Here is a 14,374-nt window from a genome sequence, read left to right on the forward strand (position 1 = left end):
TTACACAATTGATGTGTGTATGGATTGGGATAACAGTTGTATGAGCCCCTAATAAAATGTTAAAAAAAAAAAAAAGAAGAATATCCCTATCTACCTATAGGTACTGTAAGGCATAAGTCAGGAGCTGCATGCATAGTGGTGATGCACATTTATACACTGATAACTAATTGTGACATGGTATCACTTGGTATTACTAGGATTCTACATTTTTAAGATTTCCAATAGAGGCATTAGGTTTTGTTTATGCTGGACTGGCTGCAACCCTGTGTTCTAAATGGTATTTTTGCAGATTACATATAATATAGCCAGACTTAGTCTTCAGTGGGTCCTTAGACTTAAAGAAAATGCCCCTAGATCTATACGCACAGAGTGAGCTAAGTCAGGTCCTTCTGGAATGGTTACTTCTTTTGTTGATTCGAGGATCATCCAATCACCCACATCAGTGTTGCCCTTATTAGGTTGGGTTTTAAGATTATCAAATTCAACCCTGGCAACTTCACACCCAATCCCCTGTGTCTCCAACATGCTTTCAAGGAGGGAATAGCTTCATGGTCTCATGCATGCTGGTTTTTGGTTTTAAGGTCAATGGGAAAGATTCAAAGAGAATCCCTGGGGTCCTGTTACCCCAGCATCAGCTTTAGGTCTGTGGACATACAAAAGAACTTGGAATGAGAACCAGGTGTTTAGCCAGTGGATTCTAGGGCATTCCTTCTAGGAGCAATGGGCCTGTACCCAGTGAGGGTATGAAGACTGGGGTGGGGAAGCTCTATAAGGTAAAGTAGCAACTCTGTCTTCTCATGTTCTAAGAGAGTAATTACTAGCCTCTCTCTATGGTTAATGCTCAAAGTTGAAGGACACGCTGCTCCTTGCTCTTCACGGAGCCTATCTGCAGATCTGCATACCTCTCCTCATCTCCCCTGAATACACACAGGCAGGATGGGCCACGGTCAAAAGCACAAGTCCAGTGAGCTTCTCTTGCTGTTCCAGACTTCAGTTCCCTCCGTGGCATGGCTCTAGGTGGTAGTGCTCAAAGTAGAATCTGGTTTTGGATTCGCTGACAAATGACTCCTACTGACATAGTGCGCAGCCTCAGAGACTTAGCCAGAAAGAAGCCTCAAGCTGGATTTGGGAGCCTGAGCCAATGAGTCGACGTTGAGGGGAGAGATAGTCCTGTGGGTGCTCAATGGCAAGATCCTTCAGCCTCAAAGTGGGAGCCACACAGTAGAGCTGCCGATGCAGCTCCCAGCTATTGTCTAGAACACGGGTGGGCATATTGCCGATGGAGAGCCATATTTGGCTCTTTCACTATGTACATGTGGCTCTGAAATTAAATTGGACATTTTAAAAGCTAGTATTCAGATAACGGTCTTTCACTTTTTTGTAAAAATATACTTATGGCTCTCAAATAATTTTTAAATGTTTGTGAGGGGCAGGATTGACTCTTCGGTCTCAAAAGTTTGCCGACCCCCGGTCCAGAGCAAGGGCATTGTAGGGGTTCATTTGGCCCACAGGTGACAATATTTCTGCCAGTCAGATGGGCTTCTTGGAGGTGTCTGATCAGGATGTTCTAATCAATGAAGAATGTCCCAGTCTGGCCAACCAGATTTTGAATGGCCTGCTGACCAAATTCCATGAGTCAGAGGGTCTGGTTGAAATAAACTTGGAACATCTGAGGTCTATTTCACACTGCACAAGTCTAAGAGTGGAGTTCTAGGGCTCAGGGCACTAAGCAAAGGCGACAAGGAGAGGTACCACACTTTTGAAGAGGCAGAATCTACCTAGTACAATTCTGAGAATATGGCTAGGTGGGGATTGATGACAACCAATAAGAGAGTACCTCAACAAGCATTGCCGAAACACTATGGGGAAGAGATTAGGAAGAGTATAAGATGCCAAAGGAAATAGGAGATGTGTCCATTTCTCTTGGGGAACATAAAATCTAACACCAGAGGAGAAAATGCTTAAGCACTTGAATAAAAGTCAACTAGAAATTGGTTTTACTTTATGATTTTATTGAAAAGTGGTATATAATCTGAACTTTTTCAAACTATGCTCCCACTTCCATTTTAATCTTAAGAGATTTGTTCCTATTTTTGAAAAAAGGATCTTCAATTCATAACAACAATAAAGGTTAATTTCTCTTTAGTAAGTGCTGTCACCGTTTGCACCCATGCTGATGAGCAGGGATAACTAATTAAATTATTTTAAATTCATTTTTCCAGATTATAAAAGCATTAGAGGCTCGGTTCAGTGGTTATCCGTTAGAAACCACCAGCAGCTCTGCGGGAGAAAGTTGAGGCTTTCTACTCCTGTGAGGATTTACAGTCTCAAAAACCCACAGTGGTGGTTCTACTTGGTCTTATTGCATCACTATGGGTCAGAATTGACATAATGGCAGGGACTTTTTATATAAAGGGTTGCATGCTCATAATTGGAAAACTGAAAATAGGAAGAAACACAATATATGAATTAATCAATATCAACACCGATGGTAAAGTGAAATTGCTTGGTATGACTCTTCTAGCCATATCTTTGTAACTCCCATCCAGTGAATGGATAAGTACGCAGAATCTAACTCAGAGATTGATCAGTCTTACTATTCTGCTGAGTATAAGGGTAAGTTATCTCAGGAGAAGGACAAGGAGCCCCACAGCCATTGAGAAAGAAGAGTGGCCAATGGGCAAGATCCCTGCCCGAAGTGGCAGAGGCCCCAGAGGTTGTAGTACTGAGACCACGAGACAGAGCCAAGGGGCCACACCAAGATCACGAAGCAGAGCAGAAGAGCGACACTGAGAACATGAGGCAGAGTAGTGCACTTCCTGGTGTACAGAAAAAGGCAGAGGCCAAGGGATCAGGTGAGTGAAAGCATAGCCAAGAGACCTTGTATCAGTAACATTTGTAAACAGCTGCCTCAATACATTTCATAATTGCGATCATCATCTGTGAAGTCTATGTGGACATTGTAATAACTCTTCAACCACAGAGGAATAGAGTACCATGGGAGGGACAATTGGTGTCAGAATAGGGTAAAGGAGGATGGAGATTGGAGTCATGTCTGCTCTCTGCCTTGTGCAATGGGCCTTGATCTGATGTGGAATTGAATTCTTCTCTCCTGACTGAAGCTGGGGAGGTCAGATGTGGTTCCTGTGCCATTTCCTCAGAATCTAAAAACAACCACTGTCAACATGTTATTTTATTATTCTTTTAAAATATGTATATTTGTGTGTGTGAATCATAATAGGGTAATACTTTTTTGTACCCTAGTATTTTGACTTAAAATTTATTGGAAAATATACATATCACTAATCATTTTTCCTCATTTGATTAGTTTACATACCACCCCAATGAATGCATGGACTCTCATAACCATTATTTTTCATAATAGAAAAAGACTGATAGGAAGAACACATGGCTAATAATAGATGCTTTCCATGTGCTCAGAGCAAGACGCACAAAATATACAATTTGAAAATGTGAACTTTATTAAGTGCATAAATAGGAGCTTAGACTAAATAAAGTTGCTGAAAAAAATGCTTTCTGTGCTTAAATCTCACATGAGCATAAAAGCTTTGAATAAAACCTTTTGAACATGGTGGAAACAAGTGGTGGCTGATATTCTGAAAGATTTTAAAAACTGAACTTTTGTTCTTAGATTGTAGAGTTGAATTTGCAAATGAGCACAATGTAGAGCACCAAAACAAACCTATCTCAGCCAAGTGAGTGTCCATTCCACGGATGAGGTCAAACAGATGAGTCACAGGCTCTAGTCTAGAGCATAGTCTGAAAGCAGTGAGATGGGAACCAGGAGAAGGACTCGTCATTGGCGGTGGAGTAAAGAGCCTTCTGAGGATGGTAAAGATGATGTATGCTTATGAGTACAGCAAATGGGAAATTAGAGGCTTTCAGTTTACAGGGGAGATGTGGGGTAGCAGTTTAGCTTGACTAAAGATGAATATTAAAGAGCTGATAGTCACCGTGGTGTTTGGAAAAATGGTTGTCCAGGGCTCTGGCCATGGTGATAGAGAGTGGGTTAAGTCTAAGCAGAACAAATAGGGACAGACCCCAGTGAGGATGCCCGAAAGCATTCCTTACCATGGTGACAGCATTGACAAGGAAGGGTTCAAAAGAGGGGTTAAAATAAAGATCAAGCTGAGGAAGAAGATCAGCCATCCTAGGAGAACACATGTTGCCACCACACTGCAATTCCCCTTCCATGATTTCTAAAAGACATCTGACACCAAACTCCTAAGACATAGACTCAGGATATTAAGGTTGTCTGGCTTGTTTCCCTGGCTTCAGGTTGCTGAAGGTTTTAGTCCTTAATACTCTGAGTTGTCACAAAACCAGCATAGGCAATTTGCAGTTATCCCAGGAGGTCAAACCAATTCATATCACTTAAAATTCATTTTAAACCATGTTTAATTAGCATAATATTTTTTCAGCTTTGATTACTTCTAAGAACCCACATATTGCTTTGGGGAATTAGTTAAATGAGACAAAATTAGTGTGTCATATCATGGAACATGTTTGGAATCATTAATCTAAGCCATCTGGATAGATGGCTGTCTTCTTTCTACTTTTTAATTTCCGGCGTTGACAAACCTACCCTGACCCACCGCCACTCTCTCTGCCTCCAGTAGGCATCTTGTTAAGAGTTCAGAGTTCTTCATTTTGTGTTTTGTGGTGGTGGCAGTGGATTCACTCATTCATTTCTCTTTCACTTGAGCCTCTGCTCAATCTAAAGGCAATATAGTCTCCATTTCTTCATTTACAGCCTGCAAGTAATTATAAGTTCATTCTCTTTGAATTATTATAAGGCTTCAATGAGATAATGTATGCAAAGGTATTCAAGAAAAGTTGCCATTACTAGCAAAATTTAACCTTAATGAATATATCAAGTAGTAAGTCTTAATTTTCAGCAGAACCATCTGAAGCCATTAACCAGAGACAATTTTAAGAGACTTTTCAGCTTAGTTCCACTAAGATGTACCTCAGACTAGAAAGAATTAGTAGATGCCAGGATTCTAAATATTCTTACTGAGGAACAGAAAGATATAATGTCCACTTACTCACACAACTACAAAGTCACCTCTACTGTCTCACAATGGATATTGAGCGTGCGATGTTCTGGTATCAAGGTCCATTATCTCCCAAAGCGTGGAGTCCACTTGCGTGGTATTCTCAAAGAGGGACATGCAGAGAGCCCTTGGGTGAGATGTTGCCACACATCTCTATCTGAGTAGGGTTTCTGAATCCAGAAAGACTTGAAGTCTAAACTTCTTGCAGTCTTGGTTCTTTGAAGCCATCAGCCTTCCTGTCCTCTTTGTTTCCGTGTCCCTGTGCTCTTTCTTTTTCTCAGGATTTTCTTCATGGCCAGGTCCTTGTCATCTCCTTCAAGAATTCGCCTGTTGGCGACGACGCAGAGATGTTAGGGCCATCATAAACATCTGGGAAACATTGCAGGTCTTCAAACGGTTAAGCATAGTGTATGTTCCAGCAATACCACTCCTAGGCATATGCCCAAGAGAAATGAAAGCATATGTTCTACCAGAACTTTCATATGAATGAGCATAGCAACATTACTTATGGTACTGTTACATAAATACATAGTAGTGTTACCTGGAATGGAAAACACCTCAACCGCCCATCAATTGATAGATAAAATATGGTATACCCATGCAATTGAATAGTATTAAGCCACAATTAGGAATGAAGGCTGGTACATACTACATGGATAAACTTTGGAAACACTGCTAAATGAAAGAATCGAGTCACTAAAGTTACATAGTACATGGTTATATGTATATGACATGTCCAGAATAGGCAAATCTAAAGCAACAGAAAACAGATTAGTAGTTATTGTTAGGGCTTGGGAGGCGTGGTGGCAAAGAGGGAATCAGGAGTTAAGGCTTATAGGTAGAAGTTTTCATGTCAGGGAGGTTTCCTCTTTAGGATCATAAAAAATTTGTTCTAAAATTAGATTATGGTTATGTTTGTGCAACTCTAAATATACAAAAAAGCACCAAATTACAATAATATACAAAAAAGCACTAAATTACAATACTATAAATATATGTTTCACTGTAGGTAAATAATATCTTGATAAACATATCTTTGGAATACTGCTACGTGAATTGAGCCACTCTGATGGCATTGTAGGATTAGGATTTCCCATAAGGATATTATTGGTTTACTATCTGAGAAGGATTGATATCTTAAAAAAAAATCACTTTCCAGATTTTAAGCAGGAAATGGTCTGCTAATATGGTAAACCAAACAAAGATTTCAGATATGTCTGTGTTCATTGCCTGCATTTGTAATCCACTATACCTATAGAATAACACTTACTAAGCAAAAATTATCAAATAAATAATGAAAATTGATTTTTAAAGTAATTAATGTAACTCAGGACATTAGCATAAAGTGAAGAGATAACATAAAGAATGGGATACATTTTTGAAAATCATGTGTTTTTTACCCATAATATAAAAGGGCACTTACAATTCAATAATAGAAAACAGCGATCCAATGTTTAAAATAGGCAAGGATTTGCATCAACTGTCTATAAACAAGAGACACCTATGACCAAGAGCACATAAAAACGTGTTCAACAGTCATTGGTCATCAGGGTAAACCACAATGAGAGGTCACTTCACACCCACCATAAGAGTTGTAATCGGAAAAACGAAAGAAGAGGTATTTTAAAAGTCCATGGAAAATGAAAAGTATGAAAAAACTTTGCATGAATTTCAATTTTTTTTGCACCAAAATAAACTCAAACTAGCTTGTTAAAACACATCTAAACAGTATCTAATTTGAGGTCCTCACAAGGATAGAACATCAGTTTGAAAAGATTCCCACCAGAGCAACATTAATTCTATCAAAACTGAAGAAAGAAAACGCATCAAATTTATAGAGAAATTTCGGTGGAAGAATAGTGACATCACTGATGTTTTACGAAAAGTGTATGAGGGCAGTGTTACCAAAGAATCAACAATTTACAAATGGAAAACTTGGTTTTAGAAGTGAGCAAATGCTGTTGAAGATGAAGCTCAAGGGGCAGACCATCTGCATCAATTTGCCAGGGAACGATGAACATTCTCCATACTCTAATTGACGAGGACCAACAATTAACAGTTGAAACAATAGCCAATACCATAGGCATATCAAAGGGTTCAACTTCCATAATTCTGTCTGGAAAATCAAAGTTGAACAAACTTTTGGCTCCATGGGTGCCAATATAATAGCACCCTGATCAGCTTTGGACAATAGCAGAGCATCCCATGGAAATTGTAAACAAGTGGGATCAGGATCCTAAAGCATTTCCCTGAAAAAATTTCCCAGTAGATGGAACATGGCTTTCCCAGTATGATCTTGAAGACAAAGCACAATCAAAGCAATGGCTGTACGAGAGATCAGAGGCGGAAGCTGTGATCAAAAGCAAAAGCATAAGCATACTGGTCAATATCAAAAGTCATGACAACTATTTTGTTGGTGTTGTTCTTGGTGTTGATTTGGATGCTCAGTGCATTTTAATTATTTACTTTCTGGACAGCCAAAGAGTAATATCATCTGATGCTTGTGAGAGTATTTTGAGAATGTTATCAAAAGCTTTAGTAGAAAAACCACTTAAGCCAGTTTCACCAGACAGTCCTTCTCCACCATGATGTCTCATCCAATAAGAGCAATTTGGAGTGAGTTTCTATGGGAGCTTATTCGGTATCCACCTTACAGCCCTGAGTTGGTTCCTTGTGAATTCTTTTTGTTCCTTAATCTTAAGAGAAATTAAAGAGCATCCCTTGTTCTTCAGTTAACAATGGAAAAACAATTCCACTGGCATAGGTCAATTCCAGGACCTTCAGTTCAGTTATTTAGGGGTGGACTAAATGGGTAGTATCATTGTTTACAAAATTGTCTTGATGTTAATGGAGCTTCTGTTGAGAAATTATGTTTATGCATTCTTTAATTTTATCTTTTAATTCTATGAATTTTTCAAAGTTCCCATGTGTAATAGCAAGTGCTGGCAACAATGTAGGAGAATTGGAGCCCTCATAGACTGATGGTGGATACATAGCAAAATTCAGCCACTTTGGAAAAAAGTGTGACAATTCTTCCAAAGGCTTAACATCTAAACCAGGGGTGTCAAACTCAATTAAAATGTGGGCCATTTGGTGCAACAAGCAAGATTCACGCGGGCTACATCACATTTACAAATTTTGTTGAATTTATATTTTGAAGTGAGGATTCAGGAATATGGATAGGATAAATAAAACACTATATAATTGCTTTTATCTAAACATTTATTTTATTTAACGTATTTATAAAATTAAGATTATTTTTTTACCCGAAACTTGCCAGCACTTTCCTCCTACTGGTTTTCACTTACCTCTTATGCTGTGACCAGAAAATATAACAAAGTAAATAATAAAAAACACAAAATGTTGGACAGCTGACAAACGTGATGCACAATCTTAATGGCTTCCCCCTAAAAATGTTCATTAGTGCTAAAGCTAGGTATGATTCATAACAACACAACCCAGAGTGCTCTTTTTAACCTTTTCGCTATTGGCATCTGTTTACATTTTGTGACAGACATATCGCTTCCAAACGTCGCCGGAACGGAGTCAGCGCATTTATACACGTCCACATACCCTTAGAAAAGGCACTGGGTCACGTGTAGACTCATCTTCAGTAGTGAAAGGGTTAACGAGGGAATTGTGTGCGCGGTATTGCCTGGATCTCCTCTAAGCGCTATTTTCTTCATAACAATTTTTTTTTCTATTTTCATTTTATTTCAGAGCATCGCGGGCCACAAAAAATTACCTCGGGGGCCGCATACGGCAGGCGGGCCACCAGTTTGACGCCGCTGACCTAAACCAAGAATTTCACACCTAAGCATAAATCCAGGTGAAATGAAAACACGTGTCTACTCAAAAACTTGCACACAAATGTTCATAGCAACATTATTCGCAGTAGCAAAAAAAGGAGACAACTCAAATGTCTATATGCTGATGAATGGACAGAGAAAATGTGGTTTATGTTTATAGTGGACTACTACCTAGCCATCAAAGAAAGTGAAGCACTTGGGCGAACCTTGAAGACATGATGCTCTATTAAGTAAGAAAAGCATGTATTTTATTATGCCATATACAATTATTAATTAGGATTTCATACATGTATCATATTATTCCAAATTTCAATTCTGTCAGGTAGAATGTACAATTGCTATCACAGTTTCCAAACATTCTTTTCTTATCTGGACACTTGGCATCATCTATGTCCCTTTTACTCCACCTCCACCACTGTACCCGCTCCCCCCAACCCTTTATTTTACTTGCTATCCCTCTAGGTTCAGAGTGGGGGTCTACTAACATAGTTTTAACTGTCCAGGTCAGATTTATTCCTTTGATCTTCTACACTCTTCTCTCCCAAGAACTCTGTTTAGAGACCACTTTCCTCCCGTCCCTCAATTTTATATGCTACCTGAGCACGATCTATATTCTTCGCCATATTTTGCTATAGCACCCATATCTTCTGTTTTCCCTTCCTGCAGATGAGTGTTGAGCAGGGTCATGATGTAAGAAGTAATTTTTCTGAAGTTGGAACTAGAATTTAGTGCGAACACCCAATCCATTCCTGTATCTGTGCGTTTTTTTAATTATAAAAATTTTTATACAATGTTCAAAATGTATAGAAGCAGAAATTAGATTATTGGTTGTCTAGGGTTAGCGGTGATAGTGACATAATTATTAAGATACCAACAAACACTGAAATAGTTGATTTATACCTACATATTTATTAGTAAAATATCAATAAATCTGGAACTTAAATGGAAGAATAATTCTATATTATTTCTGAATATGTGTCATTTTAAATAATGTCATTTCAGGAGCCATAGGAGCAATGTTTCTAACCAGAAGAAAGTAATGGGATATTTGCTTTATAAAAGTGAATTTTAGTCATTAATAAATTCTATTTTTACTTCAAAGATATAAAAGGAATCTTTTACAATTATTTTAAAATATTGCTAAATTCTTTTACTAGAGCATTGTTTTAGTGGTGTTAAGTGGTATACAGCAAAAAATCTTCCTTTAATCCTCAATCCTCCAGGTCTCTTTCAAAGAGACAATTGTTTTTTTACCTATTACTTTTTTTCCATGTATATAATACCTATAAAAATGCATTTGATGCACAACTCTTCTCGATATGATTGAATTATTGAATCGTATGACATGTGGATGAAGTGTTAATGAAACTGTTAAAAAAGTTAAAAATTAAGATACATTATAGTGTCTGGGGTCTTAAAGGCTTGAAGAAAAGAAACAACAAAGTCCACATGGAAGAAGCACACAAGCCTATCCAGACACGATCACTGAAGACAAAGCGACTGCATAAGCAAATATGGTGCCCGGCTGTCAAAAGATATAGAATCTGGGGTCCTATAGGTTGGAAGATAAAAAGGGGTCATCTAACTGAGAAACAACGAAGTCCACATGGAAGAAGCACATCAGCCTGTGAGATCACGAGGCGTCAAAGGGATCAGGCATCAAAGACCAAAAAAAATCATAGCATTGTGAATGAGGGGAGTGCAGAGTGGGGACCCAGGGCCCATCTGGGGACAATTGGACATCCCTTTGCAGAAGGGCCACGGGGAGGAGACCAGCCAGTCAGGGTACAGTGTAGCAATGATGAAACATACAATTTTCCTCTAGTTCTTGAATGCGCCCTCCCCTTCCCACTATCATGATCCCAAATCTACCTTACAAATCTGGCTGGACTGGAGGATGTACACTGGTACAGAGAGGAACTGGAAACACAGGGAATCCAGGACAGAAGATCCCTTCAGGACCAGTGGTCAGAGTGGCGATACCTGGAGGGTAGAAGGAAGGTAGGGTAGAAAGGGGGAACCAATTACTAGGATCTACATATAACCTCCTCCCTGAGGGATGGACAACAGAAAAATAGGTGAAGGGAGACATTGGACAGTGTAAGACATGACAAAATAATAATAATTTATAAATTATCAAGGGTTCATGGGGGAGGGCGAGCGGGGAGTGAGGGGTAAACTGAGGAGCTGATACCAGGGCCTCAAGTATAAAACAAATGCTTTGAGAGTGAGGAGGGAAGCAAATGTACAAAAGTGCTTGACACATGGATGGATGTATGGATTGTGATAAGAGTTGTATGAGCCCCCAATAAAATGATTTTAGAAAAAAAAAAGAAAATTGATAACTGGTATTTCAAATTCACATTGTTCTGCACTTTTCGTTTTTCCCAACAGTTTTATTGGCATATAATTCATGTTTCATACAATTCAGTAGTTCAATAACATAAAGAATAGCTGTAAAATAATCACCACAATCAGTGTTAGAACATTTGCTTCATTCTTGTACGCGTGGCTATTAGCTCCCCATTTACCACCAACTTCCCCTGCCGCACTCCCAAGGAACCATTCATCTAGTTACTGTCACTATAGATTCACCTATGCTGGATTTCATATACAGATAACCCTTTTTAAAAAACAAACAAGCAAACAAAATTAACGAGAATAACAAAGCAAAACAGATAGAAACCACAACCAAAAAGAAAGCAGAAAATATTAAAAACTGGAACAAATTTAAATGGATCATAAGAGATATAAAATAATAAGAGTGCTAAATTTTAACCTAACTGTATCTGCAACAATCCACTCTCCATGTATTCTTCATGTTAGCAAGGTTATTCACATCCCTGGTCCATGGCCAGTGGGGATTCACCAGGAGCTTATTCCATGTGTATTTTCCACATATATTTGTTTTTCTAAAACTGAAACAGCTTTAAAATTGATCAAAGGGAGGAGATTAAGTGACAAGATATGACATAGTGGCCTAACTACGCCTGCCATAATTGACTTTACAATGCTGTCTGATAATAGGGCTATTCACATGCCTCAACTATGATCAGAGGGGATTCACTGGTAATCCATATGTGCACCCCACAAATAGATTTTGGGCTTCCACTGTCATGTATAGCCTTCTGCAAACCACATGTTCACAATTTAAGCTATGATACCATTCCCTCCTTTAGATTTGGGTTATATCATTTACAATCCTTGGATCACACAGGCTGGTGTGCTTCTCCCACATGGATATAGTTGACGCCTCATTTAGATTACTGCATGTTGGAAAATAACTCTTTAAAACCCTAGGTGCTCATCTTTGTGATAGCCCGACACCATCTAGTTACTTCATCACACTTTGCTATGACACCCATATCTTTGGTGATCTCTTCATGAAGTGGTGCATCAGGCAGGACCAAGTCATAAGAACTAAGTGTTCATAGATTGGGCTAGAATTATGCACTTTATTTTTTTCACTTAATGTTATATCTGAGACGTTTCTACATATCAGATATTCCAGTTATCTATTTAGACAAAAGGGATAATGACTCATTTTGATCATAGCTCTAGGGTTGATTTGGCTCATGTTGCAATCTATGGTGATTGTGGATGGAATTAGCTCAGTATTCTTCATGCAAATGCCCAGCACCTGAGAACAAGCTTCTGTATTTGTGTCATACTTAGGACAGTGTTCTCCACCCTGAATTAAAAGATAAAATCTTCCACATTTTTTAGTACATTTGTTTTAATTTTAAATTTACATTTTTTATCGCTCTGGACTTATTTTGTTATATCAAGTGAAATCAGGAGCCACCTTTATTTTTATTATTGGGAAACCCATTTGTCTCAATATCTTTTATTGATTAATCCCCACTGATTTGAAGTACTACCTTTGTCAAATAGCAGTTTCCAATATGAGCCAGGTCTCTTTTCGGCTCTATGTTTTGTTTCATTGCCTGTGACCTAGTGTCGTGCTAGTTTAAGCCTTGGCCCCTCCCCTAATTTCCCTTGGACAGATTTCTCGCTCTAGCTGCTTACTTTCCAGAGAAATGTTTACATGATGCATCTTTAGAAATCCTGTTAGGGTTTTAATAGGATTGTGTTAGACTTATAAATGAATTTAAATAACAAAATATGTCTTTGTAGTCACATGTCTATTTATGACCTCATACAGTGAATTAAATTTTGTCCATGTAATTTTTCACATTTCTAGTTAGCTTTCTTTATAGTGAGTCTTTTGGTTTATTTGCTGTTTTGGTTGTGATTGTAAATGTGATGCCTTTTTCCATTACACTTTCTAAATGTGTTTGTATAGAAATACGTGCACCTTTAAAACATTTTTACTTTTCCATCATCCATCCTACTTACTTCTACTATTTTAAAAGAATAAAATTCCTAGATAGATGGGATTAATTTTGGATGATATTATAAATCTTAATACAGGGCCCTTTGGGAATCATTATTTCAGCCATAAAAAGGTGATTTCACAATATTTATGTTTTTTCCTATGTAACTGTATATTTATTTTCATTCTATCAGATATTAACTACAATGTTGTTGCTGAGGTAATTTCTTATATAATTTATTTTAAAGCTGTAAGCCTTACTAAAATACTGAAAGAACTCCTGTATTCCCTTCATACATATTGCCCAATTATTAACATTTAGCACATTTGTTGTTTTTCTCTACTCTCCTTCCATTTCTCTCTCTCTCTCTCTCTCTCCACAGAAACACACACACACACACATTCCCCGGAGAAGGACGTCATGCTTGTTAAAGTGGAGGGGCAGGGCAGTGAAACAGAGGAAGGCCCTCCATGAGAGGGATTGACACAGCGAGTGAGAACTGAGCAGTATTTCCTTCTGTTTTTGTTGGTTCTCCATGGGTCAGAACTGACTTGGTGGCATCTAACAACAGCAATATAATTGCCATATCCTCAATGGGGATGATTTATAATATTCCCTAATAAAATGATAATGATGTTTCTAAGTAGATGAGGGTCATATACAAATGATAGGTATATGGATGGATTTTGAGTTCATATTTGATTAGGGATACAGTTAAGTGTGACCTTAAAATCCACTCATGTACCTATGGTTTATACATGACCCTTATATGCTTTAGAGACATCATTATCATTTTATAAGGGAATATTATTAGACCTAACTAAGATCGATTAGTTCTTTTTTTTTTCATCTTGTCATTTATTCTCATGATAAAAATTTTTTAATCAATTTATTGGGGCTCATACAATTCATTGCAATACATACATCAATTGTGTAAAGCACATCTATACATTTGTTGCCCTCGTTATTCCCAAAATTCCCTTGCCTCTTGGGTTCCCGGAATCCGCTCATTTTCCTTTTTTTCCCCCTCCCCTTCCCTTCCTCCTCCCCTCTCCCCCACGCACCCTTAATAATTTATAAATTATTATTGTATCTTATATTACACTGTCCGGCGTCTCCCTTCACCCACCCTTCTGCTGCCCGTCCCCCA

The sequence above is a fragment of the Echinops telfairi genome, unplaced genomic scaffold (assembly GCF_000313985.2).
Source record: "Echinops telfairi isolate 266 unplaced genomic scaffold, ASM31398v2 ScPeMD7_20;HRSCAF=75, whole genome shotgun sequence".
NCBI classification, from domain to species: domain Eukaryota; kingdom Metazoa; phylum Chordata; class Mammalia; order Afrosoricida; family Tenrecidae; genus Echinops; species Echinops telfairi.